The sequence below is a fragment of the Mirounga angustirostris genome, unplaced genomic scaffold (assembly GCF_029215605.1).
Source record: "Mirounga angustirostris isolate CCGP_5_RB_7025 unplaced genomic scaffold, mMirAng1.0.hap1 SCAF_5, whole genome shotgun sequence".
In the NCBI taxonomy this organism is placed as follows: Eukaryota; Metazoa; Chordata; class Mammalia; order Carnivora; family Phocidae; genus Mirounga; species Mirounga angustirostris.
In genome coordinates, this window is record NW_026991713.1 from 170,464,586 (window position 1) to 170,470,733 (window position 6,148).

Here is a 6,148-nt window from a genome sequence, read left to right on the forward strand (position 1 = left end):
GAGGGCCCCGGCTCAGAGGCAGGAGGGCACGAAAGGCACCATCCCAAGGGAGCCACCTTGCTTGGTGGCGAGCTCCCGGTTCTCGAAGCCAGCTTCCACCGGCCACCCTGGGCTGTCTTCTCTGTCGTCCGTCTGAGGAGCGCCTCGGAGGCCTGCCCTGAGCACTGTGCCCTCCCAGGCCTGTGCCCTGGCCACTTACTAACTGTGCAGTGGCTGTGGGCAGGTCCCCTCACTGCTGACCTTCATTTTCATCCTCCATAAAATGGACAAAAAATCACCACCTTGAAGGATGATGACCCAACAATGCATATGAGGTACTCAGGAGAGGGGGGCGGGAGGAAAGAGAAGTTGGGGCGCTCATCCCCAGGCTCTCTTCATGCCTGGTCATAGCTCGGTTAGCAGCCATGCCTCTAGGCTCTTGGCTCCTGGGGTGGGGGCCCTACTGCATGGTCCCAGCCCTCTCTTCACCCCGGTAACACCTCTCCTTCCGGTGCCCCTCCAGGCCTGGGGCGGGCAGATCATGGCTCCCCACATCTGCTATGTTGGGTTTCAGCACCCCTTCTTGGTTCCTTGCCCCCACCCCTATCCCTTTCTGCACACACTCCGTTCCTTAAAGTTGCTCTGTTAATCCCTTTGGGTATATCCCCACCCCCTGCCAAGCCCCTCCTGATACACAGCCCAGCACAGGACCTGGTGCCCAGAGCAGCTGCTTAACAAATGATATTCACCCCCTAGCACCTCCCTCACCCCGCCCTCAGAGCTGGGAACTCGGCCCTTTAGCCCTGAGATGCCCCCCTCTCACACCAAGTCGGCTGATGTCTCCCAGGGGCCTAGGCTTGGCCTTTCCCTTCACCCACTGCACAGCCTGGTCCACAGGTCAGAGCTTCTGACTCACTTTCCCTACCAGGACAAAAGTCCATGCTGAGCTCCCACTTCCCTGGCCTAGGACTACTCATGCCCGCCCTGCCTTCCTCAGGGAAGTCAGATGTGTCTACCAGTGGCTGGCCTGGCCTGCTCCCTCTCTCCCCCCGGCTGCTGGCCATGTGCATCACTGTGTGGGCCAGATGGGGCATCCCCTGCAGCCACCTCCGTTCCCCCCCTACTGTGTCCAAGGCTTGCCTGATCTGTCTTACCCCTGGACAGTGCTGTGGGCCTTCTGTAACTTGCCCCAGCATGCCCGAAAGGTCCCTTATGTTCACATCTGGTCTAACAGGATGAAAAATGGAGTGGGCCATAGAGGCCTTGAATGCTGAGCCCAGCAGCTCAAGTTTTAGCCTGAAGGCAGTGGGCTACCGAAGAGTGCCAGCAATGGCTGGTGAGGCTGCAGGTGAATAGCAGAGGGATTGAGGTGGGCCAGGAGGCTGTGAGGAGTTTGTGGTACCAACCAGCAGAGAGGAGATGGGCTAGTGGAGAGGAGGCCCAGGCTGCAGGAGAGAAGACCACCCACGCTATCAGAGGGGGGATGAGCATCCACTGTCTGCCCCATGAGCCAGGACTAACACTAGCAGTGTTGCTGGCTTTGAAAAGGATGGCCCAGGGCAGTGTGCTCTGGCTGAAGGTGCCAAGGGCCCATGGGGGGCGGGCAATGGAAAGAAAGGGGGGTGGACAGGAGGAATGTGAGCAAAATGGGGACTGTATGGCTTCAGGCAGCCATTCCCCATTTGTGCCTTGTGAGAAACTGAGGACACCCAGGCCTAGGAGAGCAGCAGAGACATACTCACAGTGACTCCTTGTCAACCTTGAGCCCCCCTCCCTCCCTGCTGTAGGAAGGCTTCCTCCAGTAGCGTCTGAAAATATAAAATTTCTCCACATTCTGCCAATGCTTGGAATTGTCAGTCTTTTACGTTTTAGGCATTCTGGGTGTGTATGTGTGTGGGGGGTGTCTTCTTGTGGATTTAATTTGTATTTCTCTGCTAAGTAATGATGTCGAGCACCTTCCCATGTGTTTATGAATCATTGAGATAGTTTTGTGAAGTGCCTGTTCAAGTTTTTTGCCCATTTTAGAAATAGGGTCTTTTTCTCCTTTTTGATTTGTGAGAATTCTTTATATATTTTGGATGTAAGTTCTTTATCAAATATATATGTATATAGTGAATATCTTCTCTTGGTCTATGGCTTGCCTTTTCACTTTCCTTCTTTTCTATCTTTTTATATTAAGATATAACTTGAAGAGGGCGCCTGGGTGGCTCAGTTGGTTAAGCAACTGCCTTCGCTCAGGTCATGATCCTGGAGTCCCAGGATCGAGTCCCACATCGGGCTCCCTGCTCAGCAGGGAGTCTGCTTCTCCCTCTGACCCTCCTCCCTCTCGTGCTCTCTCTCTCTCGTTCTCTCTGTCTCAAATAAATAAAATAAATAAATAAATAAATAAATAAATAAAAATCTTAAAAAAAAAGATATAACTTGAAGACAATTAAATACACAGATCTTAAGTATACAGTTTAATCTTTGTTTCGAACAATGCATGCATTACAAACTTGCAACTAATAGACAGGTCTTGGAAGTTTAATGTACTGTATAGTGAATATAGACAATAATATTGTATTATAATCATCAAACTTGCTAACAGACTATATTTAATTATTCCAGCCACAAAAGAAATGATAATTATGTGGTATGATTGAGGTGTTAGCTATCAATACAATGACAATCATATTATAATATATAAGTGTATCAAATCAGCATATTGTATATCTTAAATTTGCACAATGTTATATGTCAAATATATTTAAATAAAAAAAGAAAGCATCTAAAAAAAAAAAAGGAAAAATGTAACCCCCTAACATAACCCCCACTCCATCAGGACACAGAACATTTCCATCATTCCAGAAAGTTCCCTCATGCCCTTTTCCAGTAAGTCAGCAACCCCTGGTCTATTTTGCATCATCATAGATTGATTTTGCCTTTAATGGTGATTTTTGATGAACAGAAGTTTAAAAATTTTAAGAAGTCCAACATATAAATTTTTCTTTTATGGTCAGTACTTTTTATGTCATGTTTATTGATAAATTTTTGCCTGCCCCAGAATCATAAAGATATTCTCCTACAATTTCTTTTTGGTTTTTACTTTCATGTTTAAGTCTATAATCCATCTTGAACTAATTTGTGTGTGTGGTGTGAGGTAAGGATCAAGGTTCTTTCCCCCCACCCCATACATACATCTGGGTGTTCCAGCAGCACTTATTGAAGAGATCTTCCTTTTATCATTGAATTGCTTCTGTGCTTCTGTCATAAATCTAGTGACCATATAGGTAAGGTCTGTTTCTAGACTCTATTCTGTCCCATTTGATTCCTTTTTATCAGCAATTGAATATGCTCAGGTTTCCTCCCTTAACTCCATACTCTACCTCAAAGCAAAGCTATTTTAGAGTTCACTCTTTCCACCCACTTTCTTCCATAATCCCCTTCTCCAGTTTGGCTCTGTCACATCCATTCCACCAACATAGCTCTCTCTTGGCTCACCAGTGACCTTTTTTGTTGATAAATCCAATGGACCCTTTTCATCCTGCCTTTTGCTCCATGTTGCCACAGCATTTGATACCAGTTTCAACCTCCCATTCCATGAATCCCTTTTCCCTGTTCTGTGACTTGCACCCTTGATTTTCCTCCTATCTCTCCGGCTGCTCCTTCTCCAGTTGCTCTTTCTCCAGCTACTCCCATCTCTTGCTACTCTCCCTTTTCTATCCCTTGAAGTCAGGGCTCCTTGAGGCTCAGCCTCAGGTCCTCTTCTGTCTCATTCCCCACATCCTCACCTGGGGAGCTCATCTCCTCCCATGACTTTAACCACCATCCGTGGTGAGACTTATCTACTCTGGCTGCACTTTAGAATCCCCTCAGAGCTTTAGGAAAATTCCAGTGTCAGGCAGAATCCTCAGAGATTTTATTGGTCTAAAGGTGGGGCCCAGGATTCAGCATCTTTGGAAACTTTTCAGTTTTCATTCTAAACCATTAAGAAACATTGAGATCCACTGGCAATGCCCAAATCTTTCACTCCAGCGTGTCTGTCTCTACACAATGTGGCACCACAAACTCAGCATTCACAAGTCTGAGGTCACCTTTCTCTCCTCTCCAAACTCACACACCAGCAGCATGTATTTGAGCTGGAAACACAGGCATTATTTTTGGTCCCTCAACTTCCCTCACCTCTGACATCCTCAGGGCTGGCCAAGTACTTTCTAAATTCCACCTGAGACAATCTGCCTTTCTCTGCCCCTGTGCCTACAACAAGCTGAACATTAAGGACATGGGGGTGAGCAGGGCAGCCTTCCTTTCTGCCTTTATAGGACTTACAATTTAGCAAAAATGAGTGGGAATGGGAGTGAGTGAGCAAACCAACAATCATGTATTTAATCTCCCTGACTTGGTCTTGAACATCGCCCATGCCTCCCTGGTCACCTGCTGTAATTTGCGTGTTTATTTTTTACAGCTTTATTAAGGTTCAATTGACTGACATTAACAGCATGTACATTAACATGCATAATTTGATATGTTTTGATTGATAAATACACCCATGGAATCAGCATCATATTTAAGATAATGAACACATCCATCACCCCCAAAAGTTTCTTCCTGTCCCTTAGTAATCCCCCCTCCAGCCTCCCACCGTGTCCCCAAACAACTCACTATAGATTCACTTGCATTTTCTAGAATTTCATATACTCTTTTTTGGGTAGGGGGGGTCTGGCTTCTTTCATTCAGAATGATTATTTTGAGATGTATCCATACTGTAGCATGTATCTATAATTAATTCCTTTTATTGCTGGGCCGTATCCCACTATATGATTATACCTCTATTTGTTTATCCATTCAACCCATTGATGGACATTTGGGTCGTTTTCAGTTTAGGACTCTTATGATGAAAGCTGCTATGAATATTCATGTATCGTTTTTGTGTGTGTGGATAGATGCTTTCATTTCTCTTGGGAAATACCTAGGAGTGGAATGTCTGGGTCATGTGGTGGGTGTAGGTGTAACATTTTAAGGAACTGCCACTCTGTTTCCCAAAGTTGTTTCATTTTACACTCCCACCAGCCATGATTGTGAGTTCCAGTTTTCGCCCATTTTTAAATTGGGTTGTTTGTCTTCTTAATACTGAGTTGTAAAACGTCTTCATATATTCTGGATACAAGTCCTTTGTTGGATATGTTTTACAAGCATTCCAGTCTGTGCCTTGCCTTTATCATTTTCTTAATAGTGTCTTAGAAAAGCGAAAGTTTCGCATTTTAGCAAAGTTTATTGATTTTTTTGTTTTATTATTTGTGCTTTTTATATTGTATTTCAGAAATAGTTGCCAAACCCAAAGTAATTAGGATTTTTCCCCCTATGTTTTCTTCCAGAAGTTTCATGGTTTTAGCAATTACAGGTAGGTCCGTGATCCATTTTGAGTTCATTTTTGCCTATGGGGTAAGGCAGGGGATTTCTACCAGTCTTAGTCCTCCAACCCACTCTCCTCATTGTAGGATGGTTTGGCCAATATTCAAATCTTACCATGTCATTCCCCTGCCTAAACTGTCTCCCACAAGGCAAACCAACCTTCCTACCCCAGCTTTGTAGGTGCCTCGGCTCACAGTTGGCCCTAGCTGACCTCTCAGCTTCTATCTCCTTGTTCCATGAACACCAAAAGCCATTTCTCAAACATCAAAAGTTTCTCTCTTGCTCCTGGGTTTTGCACATGCTGTTCCTTCTGCCTGGAAGCACACCGTCCCCCCACCCCTCACCCCAGCCCCTCTATCACCATAAACCTCTGGTGTTTCTTGTGGGTCTTTCAGGGATTAGCTTAGACATTGCCTCCTCCCCCGGGAGCCTTGGACAGGGGCAGATGAGGCCTCTGAGCCCCCACATCATGCTGAACACTGCTGGCCACTGGAATCACTATTACCTAGTTACCTCTCTGTTTCCCCCTCACTGAGCTCCTTGAGGTAAAGACAGATGTCCTTCATTCAAGACATCAGTCAAAATATTTAACAACTGTACCACCTCTCCAGGACATACCAGCTGAAAATCAGCCTGGCCTTTATCCGTGTCCTCAGTGGCACCAAGGAGTCCTGGTCCAGCCGTAGAGGGAACGACCCTGGGCATTATGCCCACACACCTTCCCCTCCACCTGGACATTTTGCTTCTCGGCACACTGACCTCATGTCTCTTCCCTTGG